Source organism: Ascaphus truei, chromosome 11 (assembly GCF_040206685.1).
Source record: "Ascaphus truei isolate aAscTru1 chromosome 11, aAscTru1.hap1, whole genome shotgun sequence".
NCBI lineage: Eukaryota > Metazoa > Chordata > Amphibia > Anura > Ascaphidae > Ascaphus > Ascaphus truei.
This window is the reverse complement of record NC_134493.1, coordinates 10,834,297-10,851,283: the sequence shown is the minus strand read 5'-3', so window position 1 is coordinate 10,851,283 and position 16,987 is coordinate 10,834,297. Positions and strand designations below refer to the sequence as shown.

The following is a 16,987-nucleotide window of genomic DNA, read 5'->3' as shown; positions in this document are numbered from 1 at the left end:
TCTTACCCCTAGCTGGTCCGGATCCTGACTGACTCCCGCTCCCCAAAACCCCGCGAAATGTATCTCTTTGGGAGCAGGGGGATCTGGCCTTCTGATTGGCTCCCTGGCGTCAGGTGTCTCTGCCCCTATGCACCCTGGGGGCTGGCCGTCTATTCTCGCGCATGCGCGAGCTATCTGGGGCCTCCCGCGCTAGCTGGCCTCCTGCGCATGCGCGAGCTAACTGTCATGGCGGCGCCCTGCTCCGCTAGCCGCCGGGCCGGTGGCAACGCGATCGCGGCCTTAGCGATGGCCCGATCGCGTCCCCGGCAACCGGCCTGCTCGCCGCTCGCGTCCCCGGCAACCGCCCGATCCGCTTCCCTAGCAACCGGCCGCAATACAACCACGCGCGCAACGGGGAAGGAGGGGGTGAGTGCGCGAGGGGGACCTGGCTACATCCTCCCCCTGGTGAAAACTCCAACGTCCCCGCTTGGACCACATAACTTACTACTATACACAAACGTTATATAATAAAAATGCATCTGGTACGAATACAACTTAGCACATTGCATCAACTTTAAACAAGGTTACACAATTCTGTGAGCATCACAATCACGGATTGGATTTTGCTCCGAGACCACTGCTGAGCCACATAATGGGGTGCCCCCATTTGATCATAGGTTACCCGAGTTGGAGGGTACCTGGCCCTTTGGCTCCTACGGAGTTGTTCTTCAGCAACTCCCTCTGGGGAGTAATAAGTACAGTCCTGAGGCTCAGCCTCTTCCCTTGGGGGGAGAAATGTCTCTGAACAGTCTCTGTTAGGCACAAAGCACGGGCTCTGTGGATCCAAAGGCTGGCCTGTTGGTGCCACCTTAGTAGGCATTGGCCTACTGGGCCCCTTACCCGTAGCTCCTCCGGGAGATGCCCCTTCTGTGGAATAGTCCCTTTGAGAGGGTCCCTCTATAGGGTCTTCAGGAGTTTCAGAGTGGGTCTCATTATTTACAGTCTCTTGACCCACCTCTGATAGATCGGACTCACCGTTGAGCGGTGTGGCCTGTATTTCTTCTTCTTCGTCTCCCACTTGGGGGATAGGGAGAAGGTGATTACGATGCCAAACCTTTACCCGGCCGTCTGTGTCTTTAATGCGATAGACCGGGAGGCCGGGCATCTGTGACTCTACCTCATATACGCCATCTCTCCATCGGTCTGCCAGTTTATGTTTTCCGGGGACTCCCAAATTACGAAGTAACACAGCGTCCCCAGGACGTAACTCTCGATACTTGACTTTGTTGTCGTATCGTCTCTTATTGCCAGCATTCAGTTTAGCTGTAGACTTCTCAGCCTGTTGGTAAGCTCGCTGCAAACTGTCCTTTAGCCTTTGCACATACTTGAAATGGGTCGCATTGTGTATCCCATCCGTTGAGACTCGAAGACGCACATCCACGGGGAGTCTTGCCTCCCGCCCAAACATGAGGAAGTACGGGGAGAACCCAGTGGACTCATGGCGAGTACAGTTATACGCGTGTACCAACGTTTCTACGTGACGACTCCATTCTGTTTTCTGCGGTCCCTTCAGAGTTCCAAGCATGTCAAACAGGGTCCTGTTGAATCGTTCAGGCAAAGCATCTCCTTCGGGGTGGTACGGAGTCGTCCGGGATTTGGCAACGTTCAGCATTTTAAGTAATTCTCGGATCAGAGTACTCTCAAAATCTCGCCCTTGGTCAGAGTGGAGTCGGTTTGGAAGACCGTAATGAACGAAGAACTTTTCCCATAGCACTTTCGCGACCGTGATAGCCTTCTGGTCTTTTGTGGGGAAGGCCTGGGCATATCGGGTATAATGGTCCGTGATGACCAGCACGTTACCGATACCTCGGCTATCAGGTTCGATACATAAAAAGTCCATACACACCAAGTCCATTGGACCAGAACTCTTCAGATGGGCCATGGGAGCTGCTCTGGTAGGCAACGTCTTGCGTTGAACGCACCGGACACAACGGCGGCAGTGTTGTTCCACCGCTTCCTTGCTACCTGGCATCTTGGGCCAGAAGAACCGGTCTCGGACTAGCCCAAAAGTCTTCTCTACACCGAGATGCCCATGTTCATCGTGTAGGGACTTCAACACCAGGTATTGTAAGTTCTTAGGTAGGACTAGTTGTCTCCTATCCGGGTGGTTGTGGTATTGCACCACCCTATAGAGCAAGCCATTGTCTATTTCAAATTTGTCCCATTCTCGTATGAGCAATGCCACCAAGTCATTGGGCGCACGTTTCAGAAGGGCTGGGTTCCTCTTTTCAACGGCGTGCCTGATGATACTAGCGACCGGATCTCGAATTTGGTAGTCTACCAGATCTTTCCACCGGAACACCTTGTCATGCGTGAGGTGCATCCCTTTTGGGTCGCAGTAGGTGGCGGGGACAGCCTGCGACTGGCATCCCAAGGAGTCGGCCAGTCGTAACTCGGAGAAGGCCACTTGGTCATTAACTATGGCTGCAGTTTTACACATAGCCCGCACTCCGGGGCCGGGAAGTTCTTCCCATTCCTCGTCATCGGGGGTAGCGAGTAGTCCCGGCCTTCGGGAGAGGGCGTCCGCCCCAATATTCAATGGCCCCGGCTTATACTTCAAGGAGAAGCGGTAGTTACTGAGGGCGGCCTGCCATCTGTGGCTGGCTGCATCTAATTTGGCCGACGTATTGATGTACGTGAGGGGATTGTTATCCGTCCTTACTTCGAAGGTGACACCGTACAAGTAATCGTGAAGCTTCTCGTGATCGCCCACTTGAGAGCCAGAAACTCCAACTTGTGGACGGGGTATCTCTGTTCACTGGGGGTCAGACTGCGGCTGACGTAGGCTACAGGCCGAAGACCTTCGGGGTGCTTCTGATGCAGGACAGCACCCAGCCCATTGAGGCTGGCATCCACATGCAGGACATACGGTTGTTCTGGATCAGCATAGGCCAGCACTGGTGCTTCAGTCAGACTCTTCTTCAAGTTCAGGAAGGCCCGTTCACACTCAGGCGTCCACTTATCGCCAAATGGTTGACGGGCCGACGTGGCCTTTCTCCCCGTATCTTCAGGGTATATCTTCAGCAAATTGTTCAGGGGTTTAGCTCGACTAGAGTACCCTTCCACGAACCGACGGTAATACCCACAGAAACCGAGGAAGGACCGCAGTTCCGTGACATTATCGGGACGTGGCCAGTTCACCACAGCTTCTACCTTGGCTGGATCAGTAGCAATCCCCTGGGCAGACACGATGTGTCCCACGTAGGTCACCGAGGTGTGACAAAACCTACACTTGTCGAGTGATAGCTTCAACCCTTCTTGACCAAGACGATCTATCACCTTTAGCAGCCTCTCCTCGTGTTATTCTAAGGTCTTCCCGAAGACAATAATGTCGTCCAGGTAAACCAGACACTCCCGGGGAATCATGTCTCCGATAGTCTTTTCCATCAGCCTTTGGAACGTAGCAGGCGCCCCACATATACCTTGGGGCATACGGGTGAATTGATAGAATCCCAAGGGGCAGACGAAAGCTGTTTTTTCCTGGTCTTCCGGCGTCATGGGCACCTGATAGTATCCTGATCGGAGATCAAGAACGCTAAACCAGTGACTCCCATTCAGCGCATTCAGGATCTCTTCAATGCGCGGAAGGTTGTATTGATCCGGGATCGTGCGATTGTTCAGTGTTCGGTAGTCGATACACAGTCGTACGGACCCGTTCTTTTTCCGCACCACCACTATGGGCGACGCGTAGGGTCCTCGCGATTCCGTCACAATCCCAGCGGTTTCCATGTCTTGTATGGCGTTCCTCACATCGTCCACATCCCGAGGGGCAAGACGACGAGAACGTTCCCGGAATGGAGTGGCATCACTCATCCGAATGGTATGCTGTGCACTGTGGCTGCACCCCACATCCATCTCGCTCGTGGAGAACACATGTCGTCGTTGCAGCAACTGGGTGGTCAACCGCTCTTTCCACTCTGTGGACAGCGTCGACTCGCCGAAATTGAAGTCCAGATCGACTATCCGCTCATGCGCGGCCGCCGCCTTCACCTGAGGCGTGGCTCCCACCGGGCTGACCGGGTATATGCATCCCAACTTCTGGTCGACATCAAACTCCATCGGAAAGGGGGAGAGATTCTGCACATACACGTGGGTTCGAATAGGGATCTTGGTCGTCCATTCCCTTACTTCGGGTAGTACTCTATACCCTCGCTGAACCTCTTCTTCTTCAGGCTCACTCTCCAGCGAGAACAGTTGGTCGTTCTGGTCTCGGTCAGGATAACAACACCAGACGGCCATCTTTTGCACTCCCCCTGGTAATATGGTCGTCAGTCCTCGTTGACGATTGTAGAGGTCTCCATGACACTCCAAGGCATATACCCGATGGCACTCCTCTCGTAAGACGGGGTCTAGGAGCGAATCGGCCAGCGGCAGCTCGTTGGTCTCTTTCAAGTAAGCTCGAATTATAGCTTGCACTATGTCCGCATTGGTTCCCAAGATGATGGGGTATTTACAATGGTCGTGGGGCTCCGGGCATACCATGGCCGCTACCTGCATAGGGTGCTTCTTGCCGGTGTTCAGTTGGAGTATGTCCAGCTGGACCCTTGCAATCCCATCGATGGGGTAGTCTTCATTACTCAATCCCCTAACCTTCATATGTTCGGCCGGCCTCAGAGGGCAGTGTTGAAGGTGCTGGTCGTAGAACTTGCGATATATTATGGTCACTTGTGACCCGGTGTCCAATAGGGCCGAGGCGTATATCCCTTCTATTACCACGGGCACGATGGCCGCGGGGCCCACTTGACTGCACGCTTCACCGGGGGAGGCGTCCTCACTGGGGCCAGCGTCAGCAGGAGAATCCGTGGTTCCCGGAGGGGTGTTCACCTCAGGCCCGACGGTCTGGGCTCGGCATACCATCGATCGGGCTGTGCTTCTTCGGTCGGGAGGTTTTTCTTCCGGTTGGTCCTCCTTCTCCGGACAATAGTACGAGATGTGGCCCTTCTTCCCGCAGTTGTAGCAAGATACCTCACGGCGGTCCGGACGACTCTTATACGTGGATGAGGACCGCTCAGAAGTACGACTTTCCCGAACAGACGACTTGGGGGTCGTTTCCTCCTCTGGTGTGGAAGGTTTCTTACTCTTTGGGGCCGAGGGGGCCACAGGGTCATTCTTGGGGGTAGTTTTGGATTTCTTTGATTCATGGAAATGGCGCTGCACTTCATGGTCTCTTATGTAATCCATTAGTTCCCCGTATTTAGGGGATACTGCCGCGATCGGGGCGGCTCGCATCATTATAGCTATGTTGTGGTCAGGCAACGACCCCTTGAGTAGCTGTCTGAACCGGTATCGGTCTGCTTCGGCCGCGGAAATGATATGCTTGTCCAGGAGGGTGCCCAGGGACAGCTGTAGGTCACAAACGAAGGCAGATAAATCTTGTCCTTCACGTTGTCGGAGGGCTTTGAATTGAGCCAGTAGCTCATCTTCGTCGTCTTTCCTGGCAAAGGATTTAATTAGCATTTCCACTAGTTCCTGGGCAGTAACTTCTCCTTCCACGCTCCGGTGCGCTCGCACTAACCGAGCGGCGGGGCCTCGGAGGCACTCGACCAGTCTTTGTCTCTTGCTGGCTTCAGAACACGACCACTCCTCTATGATTTGAAGCGTATGGTCCCTCCATGCCTCGATCCCCTCTTCTCCCGTGGGCGTCGGCAGAATCCCAGAGAAGGCCTTGAGTTTCCGGTAGTTCTGTGCTTGCGTCGAAATGGTTACAGCTTCTGCTAGTTGGGAGACTATCGTGTTCACGTCAAGATTCCCACTAAGGGCCTGACTACGGCTCCCCGTTCCTATGCTAGGCATGGTTGGGGTCCCGCCAGACCATTGATCAGGGTTGGGTGGGATGAGCGGGCTCCGTGCCCAGCTGGCGGTACCTCCTAATCCGCTTGGGGTGAAAGAGACCCTAGGGGGGTCCACTCGGTGAGGCGTACTGGTCACTCGTTGGCTCGGGTGTAATTCTAGTGGACGCTTCTTCAGGAGATGGAGAGTCAGCGTAGATCATGCGGCAGTCCTCTGCGGAGGGCTCGGGTAGGTTTAATACCTGGGGGGCCTTTCTAAGCATATGTCACTCATGGTGTACAGGAGACAGGTGATCCCCCGGCTAGCAATATCCAGTTTATAGTCTATCACCCGGGCGGTGGCCAACCCCGGGCAACTTCTTACTTGCGTGCGCACTGTAGATAAGTCTGTATCCATTGCTACCCCGGTCACTGCAACCGCGCGTCTTGGGGATACTTGGTGCGCTAAGGCCCAGGCATGGACATCCTGCGGTGACGGCACGGACATGATAAAAATATGAATCGGGCAATTTAGAAAAAAAATGGAACAGGGCACCCCAGGACTTGCTCTCAGCAGCGCCTCCAAATGTAACGGGTATTCCCCCACCCACTCGCAGATAATACTGTGGAAGTGTAGGAACATGCAAAGTTACTCAGGTGTGGTGCATTACCTGTTTGCTCACAGGAGGGCTGAGCTTCCGCCACGGGGAACCTGGGGTACATACATCTCATAATCTCTAGGTGCAACGCCTCCACCTGGGAGGGATCCCAACGGAGTGGGAGGAGGCCCTCACAGGAAACAACCACACAAAGCGAACTAAGGTAAAACAGGACTGGCTTTACTGCATAACCAACTACATCTACATACATCAACACAACAATCATGCGCCACTGCGGACGCTAACCACTCTGGGCGTCACGGCGGACGCTACCACCTGGGCGTCACGGCGGACGCTACCACCTCTGGCGTCACGGCGGACGCTAACCACACTAGGCGTCACGGCGGACGCTACCACCTCTGGCGTCACGGCGGACGCTAACCTCCCATAGAGTGATCCCACCCTGTGTCCAGTAACCCCCACCCAAATGTCTTGCACCCCCAAAGTCAAATACCACTGTGCATGTGTATGTGTGACTGCGCAGCCACTATGTCTGGTGATAGGCCTGGTTGGTGCACGTGAGTTGCAGGTTACCTGCCCGGGCTCCAGCCACGGGTACCGCGATATCACCGGAGATCCGCCCGATCCGACGTTGTCCTCCACACCGCGTTGGGTGAATTCCAGCGCGGATAATATCACCTTAGTCCCAGGGTCTTTGATGGTGTTCTGAGCCCAGAACCCACCTCGCAGGGCCGCACGGCTTTAGCACTGTGTCCCTGACTAAGCTACCAATAAATGGGTCAGTATCCCTATCTAGGGCCTGTCCCTATCTCCACAAGCTATTAAGTGGCTCAGGACCTAACTGGGGGCCTGGGGGCTGCTGGCCTAATGCAGAGGGTCACTGACCCCTGCATCCACCTCTTACCCCTAGCTGGTCCGGATCCTGACTGACTCCCGCTCCCCAAAACCCCGCGAAATGTATCTCTTTGGGAGCAGGGGGATCTGGCCTTCTGATTGGCTCCCTGGCGTCAGGTGTCTCTGCCCCTATGCACCCTGGGGGCTGGCCGTCTATTCTCGCGCATGCTCGAGCTATCTGGGGCCTCCCGCGCTAGCTGGCCTCCTGCGCATGCGCGAGCTAACTGTCATGGCGGCGCCCTGCTCCGCTAGCCGCCGGGCCGGTGGCAACGCGATCGCGGTCTTAGCGATGGCCCGATCGCGTCCCCGGCAACCGGCCTGCTCGCCGCTCGCGTCCCCGGCAACCGCCCGATCCGCTTCCCTAGCAACCGGCCGCAATACAACCACGCGCGCAACAGGGAAGGAGGGGGTGAGTGCGCGAGGGGGACCTGGCTACATCTCTAATAAATCATTAAAGGTTTTACTATCTTGACTGAAATAACCAATAAGACATTTGCTAAGGCAACTCAACATTGTTAAGGCAACAAATTCTGTTGCAATATCAAAATCCGTTTTCTTTACGATACATGGAAAACTCTTCCATGCTAAGTTTCTCAGCTCAGATACCTGTTGGTTTCCCCCATATATTACACCTATTAGCATTAAATGATAGTTGAGTTTCTAGTTTAACTACAGTAGATCAATCCCTTATTCTCCGGGATATGGGAACCCTGTTACAGATCTTGGCGTACCTTTTCTTATTCTTTGTATGGTGTGCATTATGTTTATACATATGAATGGATTAAGAATTGTTTGTGTCTACTTGTATTTGTCATTGAGAAAGGGAATCCATGTAATAAAGTACAGTAGATCGGAAGCTAATAGTGTCACCCACTGTGTGCATGTCACTACCTAAAATCTTCGTCTGCAGCCTAACCATTGCACAACATGCGACCGTGGGCTGAATAAAGCAGGTTCCTGGATCTGGGGAAGACATGTAAACACACTCATGATTTTATTACCTTTCTTAGTCATGCAGAAATCAGATGCTTATCTTTTCTGCAACGATTGTAGCATTTTCTGGAAAGTGTTTGCTGTTTGTCCAGAAATGGATGAACACTGCCCTCCACATGTCACATATTGGTAATTTTTAGATTCAATGCCAACTCTTTACAAGTACCCAAACATATGAGATGTTGCTTCACTAAAAAATAATATCTAAAAAGACTTAGTACAGTATAACTTAAAGCAGCAATCCCATCTACATGTGAGTTTTGTGTAGTTTTTTACATCATTGAAACGGGAGGGGTGGGTCCTCTGGAGCGGAACCACGCTATGTTTATCTGTATGAACTGCTCGGTTTCTGAGATAATTACCAGTTTAGAAGCTGGTTCTTCTGAGCCGACTCGGGAAATTAAAATGACTGCCAAATCCAGTGGGTCTTGCGGGCTACAAGGAATACGCGTAGTAATTGGAGTGGTGGTGTTGCGGGTTCTTTTAGGAGAACAGCGAGCGCTAACTTTGAAAACCCAAGATGGAACACCTGCAACTAAACTCGTAAGTATTTGAGAATCAGGGTGTTCCTGGAGCTAAAAATAGCACTGTTCAGCAGCCCCAAATGACCATCACAATTTGAATACTATATATATATATATATATATATAAACAATAGGTAAAATAGGCAAGATTTGCTGGTTTAAATATGGTGTTTATATAATATATTTTGTAATGTCTTTTGTCCCATACAGTATTTCAGGCAGGAAACTCTATATTTTGTTGTACAGGATTTTATTTACAGGGGATAAACAAAACAACAATACAGTAGACCCACCGTCCCTTTAAATAACAAAGAATAAAAGTAACACCTCCTCTTAGGAGACTATCTACACATCAGCGCCCTCTCTGATTGGCTGGCCAACTAAACTGGTTCCCAGTCCAAAACCCACAGTCCGGTTTACAGATATACCATATGACAATATCAAAGTCCTTATCTGTTTTGTTGGGGACTTGGTCCCAAGAGAGTCCAGGAAATCCCTCAGGATCCAATCACCTGGACAGGACAGCCCTGCTCCCACAGCAGTCTTACATCCTTCACTCTTTCGCAGCTTGTTCTTCCTTGGTGTGCCTCCCAGGCAATCCCAGCAGGCCAGGCGACCAGCGTCCAGCAGGCCTGTGGAACTATGCCAACCAGCTTCCTCCTGGTTGAGGAAAAAGTCTCTCCCCCTCTCTCTGGAAAATGTCAATGTGTACAGGCCACTTCCTGCCTTTTAACTCCCTGTTGATACAGGAGTCCAGCCTGCTTAATTAGTTTCATATGCCGCAAGCTCCTACAGAGGAATTTAACCTTCTACACGCTGGAACCTACATTAGCTGCACTACTCCAGCAGATAGTGATAGTGTCTCAATTTATTAATCTTCCAGGGACTGTGGTTTCATGCCTCACTTTTCCATATGGCTCCAAGAAATTTTCTGATTTCATCCTCCCATCTTACATTTGGTCGTTGTCTTGGTCTTAATTGGTCTTGGAATCCAGTCGATTACCATCTTTAAACCAACGATGGTAATTTCGATATATCCATCTCAATGCCATTTTAATGTCTACACCCTTGTAATGATGTCTAGGAGACGAGTGCAGAGGTATAACCATGGAGACATATTTGGGGAAAATTAACCTTGGGTTTTATTCAGCCCCTTGCTTCAAACAATACAGGTTTATGGCAGCACACAAATAAACAAACAGCTTATCCCTCTGTAAGGGCAAACTCACTCTTCCAGTTTATATCTGAAGGGCTGGGAGGCTAGGACTCTTAACAGCCTCTGACCAAAAGTCCAAAGAGATACCTGTTATCAGGGGCTCTTTCCCTCAGTCCGGGTCTGTGTTAGTGTCTGTGAGGTGCATCCTGTGGCTGGTTTCAGTGACCGCTGTGTCCTGGAATAGAGGGTCTAGTTCCTTGGGATCCCTCTCTGTCAGCATACACCTCCCATGAGCTAGAGAAATCCTCTGAAGTCTATAAGGGATCTGTTCGATTCCGTAAGATGGCCACTGCCATGAAGGGACATCATCCTCACTGAAGCAATCAGGACCATCTCGCTTCCTGGAAAATCCTGCCCTCAATTCCCAACAGGAAGTGACTTAAATCCCACTGAAGCAAGCGTGGCCATCTTACTTCCTGGAAAATCCTGCCCTTACCCCCCCTGACAGGAAGTAAGCCCTCTCTGGCTCTTATTGCCAGCAGCTGCCGCTGGCCTTTAAATAGCAGGCAGTTGCAACTTGTCTTTGCTCGTGCAAAGTACTCCAGTACTCTATGCCTTTGATCCTGTTGTCTTGAACCCTGCCTGGACCGGATTACCCCCTGCGTTGTCCCTGCTTCGTTCCAGTCCGGATCCTCTTGTGTTGCTCCAGTCCGGTTCCTTCGTCCTTGCTTGTTCTTGAGTCTGTTCCCGAGTCCCCATGCCTGGACCTGCAGTTTCCCTGGAACTGGACCTGCGTTTCCCCTGCACCCCAGGCTCCAGATCCCAGGCCAAGATTGTTGTACCTACTCCCTACCTCTTTTTGCAGTCAGCAACGTTACACAGTCCAAGCAGGAGGCGTTTCTACCTGTCTGATGAGCCAGGTGGAGACTGGTTAATTGTTTGTAGCTGCAATTAACCAGCTCACTGCTGGACTCATCAGACCAATACAGGCTTTCTATTAAAGCCCTTTTAGACAGGAGTTAATGCCCTGTCAAAATGTCACAAACTTTTGTTTGTTATTGAACCCCTTCATACTTTTTCATTCATGTCTCTTCGGGTAATACCCAGCATATATATCCCCATACTCCGTTTGCGTTGTCTTAAGCTTCTGAATTATCTTTGCATTTAGGGTCAAAAACTTTTTTCTTGAGGCACAGTGGAAGGTTCACACGTAACCTCTGTAAGCTCAAAACATGACCCGTCTAACCATAGTGCCAAAAATGAGTGCTGTTGGGTATGTAACAATGTAAAAACAAAAGACAGATAACCCCAAAGCTACATCCAACATTTGTAAGCTTTCAGACCACGCCAAGGTCTCTGTTTTGTTTATACATGGCCACATACCCAATAGCCCTCCTTTTTAATACACATGTATATATGGTAAGGTGTGTCAAGGTTTGAATTTACAGTGATTGTGTGCAGATTTTAATTGGTAAACAATTGTTTGGAGGTATGTGACCCCTCGTCCCTTTTTCCAAGCTCGCCATGCCTACTTTATATAACAAGTCTAGAGAGGCAGCTGTGAAGGACCAGTCTATTAAGACTTCTTCCTCATATTAGAGAGGTAAAGAGAACATTAACAGAGATATAGTGTTAGTACTTGCAGAAAAAGACGGCGCACCTTGACATTGTCGGCAAGCCTACAAATGCTTTATCCAAAGAATTTAACGGTGACCCTCACTTACTGTATAAGAGAACAGATAAGTATTTAACTATATGATTTGTCATGTTGGATGTCGCATTGGGGTTCTCTGTCTTTTGTTTAAACAGTGGAAGGTTCCCTTGAAATAGTGTATTGTTTCTTCCAAATGCGTTCGATGCCATTCTCCTTTTCCTATTGATTTCGTTCAAAAGGTTCCCATCCCTTGTTATTTCCTGGCCAAAGTAGACAGACTTTGACTCCATCTAGTTCTATTCCATTTATTGAAATCTTTGCTGACTTGACACACTTGTTGAACATTACTTTTGTCTTCGGGAGATTCATAAGGAGGCCGACATTCTTTCTTACTTTGGCAAGTTTTCCAATTTTTGCGGGAGGTCTTCTGGAGGTGTGGCAAAAATAACAATTTAGACTGCAAATTGTAGGTGACTCAAATATTCACTGCTGACTTTGATTACTTTTTGTTCCCAATCTAATGTCTTGAAGAATTCTTCAAGTGTTGCAGTGAAAAGCTTTGGTGACACGGTGTCTCCCTGCCGCACTCCCTCGCTGATCCTGATCTTGCTTTATCTTCATGTAATGTAATGGTAGATGTGGCATGTTTGTAAATGTTTTTTAGAATATCAATGTACGCTTCTTTACTATTTTGTTTTCTTAATGCATCTAGGACCACCGAGGTGTAGACAGAATAAAATGCCTTTTCATAATCTACAAATCCTAAACCGAGTGGCAGATCGTATTTATTACTTCGTGAAATCACTTCTTCTGTGACTTGGATGTGGTCCATTGTGCTGTATCCATTGCGAAATCCCACGTGTTCTCTATGCGGGACAAAGTCCAGGGTCTGTTCTATCCGCTTAGTGAGTATCTTCGTAAAAAGTGATTGGAAGTAGATTGATTGGTTTGTAGTGCTTGAGGTCTTCCTTGTCTCCTTTCTTGTGGATGAAGATAACTATGGCATTACTCCATTGCTCTGGAATTTTCCTGTTCTTCAACCAGCATGTAAAGCGTTTTGCAAATATTTTTTCTACTACCCAGCTTCTTTCAGAATTGTAGTTGTCATTCCATCTTCCCTGGGAGCCTGCCCATTCTTCATGGAATGTATTGCTTTTGCCACTTCTTCTGGAAGGACACATGGTACATCATTGGTGAGTTAATCTAGCTTGTCCTCTGCTGGATTATGTCCTGTGTTATCTGTGTTCACGTACAATTTAAAGCTGCAGACCAAGCAATATCCTACATGTGTCTTTTTAAATAAATCAGTTCTGTACTATCAGAAAATACTTGATACATAAATACATAATTGATCTGTCATAATCAGCTGCATGGTTCTAAATCTGATTGAAATTCAGTTATACATCTGCAGATTGTGTTGTACAGCTCTGCATATTCAATTCTTATCCTTGTGTTTTGGGATTGCTTCATTTCTTGTCATCTCATCATACATTTTTTGTCACATCAGATATTTTCTTATCCTTTTTTTTATTAGCGAGTCCTCCGTTTTTTCTGCGCTTTCAATTGCAATCTTAATAAATTCTAGTGAGAAACTGTACATAATACCGCGCTCCTCCCTATAGAAGTTTGCTGCAAGTAAAAAGATAGGCCATACATATAGAAAAACAAAAAGAACGATTCCTGCGCTCCTACCAACTAGGCTAAGATAAAATAATATTCTCATGAAAATGTTTTCATGAGAATATTAGTTTATCTTAGCCTAATTGGTAGGAGCGCAGGAATCGTTCTTTTTGTCTTAATACATTCTCCATGTTATTTTCTGTTTGTTATGGTATCCAAATGCATTTTGAGCTAGCTGAAGTGATTTTTCAGTTCTAGTTGAACTTCTCTGGTGTTATTCTTGAGGTTATTGATGTTTTTGTCTTCTTTTTAAACAGTTTTCTTCTTTCCAACTTCACATTCATATTTAACTTACAGCGAATCAATTGGTGATCACTCCTTGTGTCAAAACGATTAAGGACTGTGCAATCTTCAATCGTGTTTCTTGTTAGTTAGGATATAGTCAGTTTCATTCTTGACTCCATTGGGTCCATTCCATGTCCCCAATTCCACACTGGACTACTTCCAATCCGGCGTCTTAAATCTCTGTTATACCCATACTCCACTATGCAGAATAACAGTACGGGGAGCCCACCTTCTGTGGGTAACAACCAACTTTATATTGCTCTACTATCTTAGGGATGGGTTGTGGAAAAGCTTCAAAGTAAATTGTGCACAAGGCAAACAAGACATGCAAAAGCACAATATTACTCTGTCAATCTTCACTAGAATACATCAAACCCAGCTAACTTCTGGAAGGTTATCAATATATTCCAGCCGTCTAGCCATCAACAACCAAGTAATATCATGAAGGAGGATATTACTCTGGCAAATTCCACTGACATTGCAAATGCATTCAATGAATACTTTCTGGGGTGTGCCACTAACTTATTAGCGAAACGTAACCCAAACCACAAACATGAAGCACAATCTGGGAGAACCCCTACTAGAACAATTTGTCTCAGTATCTGAAGAGGAGATTACACAGGTGCTCCTCAAATTAAAACTAAGCAGCCAATGTGGACCTGACTTACTGCAATCTAAGTTCCTACGACTTGGTGCCCAAGCCATTGCTAAACTGCTTGCTTCCCTAATCAACTCTATTTTGTCATCAGGCCACACCCCTAAGACCTGGAAAACTGCCAGAGTTGTCCCAATCTTTAAAAGTGGGGACAAAAACACTGTCTAAAACTACAGGCCAATCTCTCTTCATCCAATAATATCCAAAGTCATGGTAAAATGTGCTCACTCCCAATTAAGCGATTACTATACCAAAACAAATTTCCCTAGCCAATTCCAATCTGGCTTTTGCCCCAAACACTCCACGGTAACTACCCTGATAAAAGTTTGCAATTAGATTCAGTGTGGAATGGAACAGGGACAACTCACTGGTGCAATATTCCTAGATTTTGCAAAGGCTTTTGATACTGTTGATCATGTTATCTTGCTTAACAAACTCCAGTGCTCTGAAATACTGTAGGGAAGCATGCGTTAAACTGGTTTCATTCCTACCTATCGGGTAGATCCCAACATGTGTCTATCTCAGGCAATAACCCCAACCCCTTGGATATCACCTGCGGTGTCCCACAAGGTCCTGTTCTGGGGCCCCTACTCTTCTCATTGTTCATCAATGATCTTCCTACAGCTTCTAAGGGAGCCTCAATACACATGTATGCAGATCACGCAATCTTATAATGTATGCACACAACCCTAGCCTCTCCGACCTTAGACACATACTTCAATGTGACTTTTTGAGACTTGAAAATTGGATTTCCCAAAACAAACTGTTTTTAAACACTGACAAGACTGTAACAATGGTATTTGGGACCAATGCTAAATTTCTAAAGGTTCCTATGAATGAGCTCCAGATCAGAAACAATTCTAATACTATCCTAGCCCCTGTTACTAGTTTCAAATATTTGGGCATATGGTTTGACTCCCATTTAACATTTGGGTTACACATTGATACCCTGATATCCAAAACCTATGCCAAACTATGTGTACTTTACAGGAATAAATCCTTCCTAAGTCTGCAGGTCAGAAGGCGCATCGCACAGCAGATGGCAACTCACCGTAGCAAACTTGATACCCTCTAACTCACTATGCCGCTTTGTCCTCCAATGCAACTACAACAGTCATCAATGTGAAATGCTCAAAGCACTAGATTGGTCATCACTTGAGTCTAAGCGCAAAGTTCACCTTTCCTGTAGTGCCTTCAACTATTTTCTGGGCAAGTTACCCGTCTATCTGAACAAGCTCCTCACATCTACCACATGCAGCACTAATCATCTGAGATCTGACTCCAAAAGACTGTTCATGGTCCCAAGGTTCAGCAAATTATCCGTCCGCTCCTCCTTCTCTTACCGTGCACCCCACAACCGGAACAATCTACCGGAGACTCCCACAGCCACCATCAGTCTAAGTTCTTTCAAAACTAAAGCTGTCTCACATTTTAATCTGGTCTGTTACTATTACATATGCCTATAACATAAATAATCTTTAACTACAGTATGCATGCAATGTCTTGTATATAATGTATAACCCTGCTCACTTAATGTAACTATGTATTTGTAACCATGTATTTGTCATCATAACTCTGTGCCCAGGACATACTTGAAAACGAGAGATAACGCTCAATGTATTACTTCCTGGTAAAACAGGAAATATAAACAATGTCCATTTTCTGTTTGGATTCTTCTTGGGGAATGACTTCATTATATAGCATTTTTCCCATTCTGCAAATTGAAACAATCTGCAAATAAAAATGTGTGTCCATGTTCATTCCTGTTACTGTAACCATACTTACCAACAGATCCTTCATCTTTCTGATAGGCAGCAATCTTTGCATTGAAATATCCCATAATGATCTTCAGGTGACAATTTCCTTTGTTGTTAAATTGATTAATTTCATGGTAGAAGTCTTCCACATCATTGTCTCCGTGACTTAAATGTTGGAGCATCGACTTGTATTATTTGAAGCCTCTACTCCACTGATTAATTCATTATCTGCACCTCTGTAATAGAATAGGTGTCTGCTTTTGAGCTCAACGAGGCCTTCATCTTTCTTCTACCTTTACTAAAACCATCAATATCCCATTTAATCTTTTCAAGTTCGTCTTCCAGTTCTTCCAGTGCTGCTTCTCTGGAGAGAGTCTGGCAGTTCTAGGTAGCCAGGTTTAGGTTTGAATGACAGATGTTGTTTAACCTCCGGGGATTCTTGGCACCCTCTGCCTTCATGCCTTGTTTCTGATGCTGTCAAGCCCAGGGACATTCCAGCTTCCGAAGAATGAGAGAGAGAGAGAGAGAGAGAGAGAGAGAGAGAGAGAGAGAGAGAGAGACTGACACAGAGAGAGAGAGAGAGAGACTGACACAGAGAGAGAGAGAGAGAGAGAGAGAGACTGACACACACACAGAGAGAGAGAGAGAGAGAGAGAGACTGACAGAGAGAGAGAGACTGACACAGAGAGAGAGAGAGAGAGACTGACACAGAGAGAGAGAGAGAGAGAGAGAGAGAGACTGACACAGAGAGAGAGAGAGACTGACACAGAGAGAGAGAGAGAGACTGACAGAGAGAGATGAGAGAGAGAGACTGACACACAGAGAGAGAGAGAGAGAGAGAGAGAGAGAGAGAGAGAGAGAGAGAGAGACTGACACACACAGAGAGAGAGAGAGAGAGAGAGAGAGACTGACACACACACAGAGAGAGAGAGAGAGAGAGAGAGAGAGAGAGAGAGACTGAC

At 47.8% G+C, this 16,987-nt stretch overlaps 1 protein-coding gene across 2 annotated transcripts in view; it reads left to right on the top strand.

The window, feature by feature from the left end:
* RHBDF1 (rhomboid 5 homolog 1) overlaps positions 1-16,987 on the top strand; it is a 353,037-nt gene that overhangs the window by 170,674 nt on the left and 165,376 nt on the right. The window lies entirely within an intron of this gene.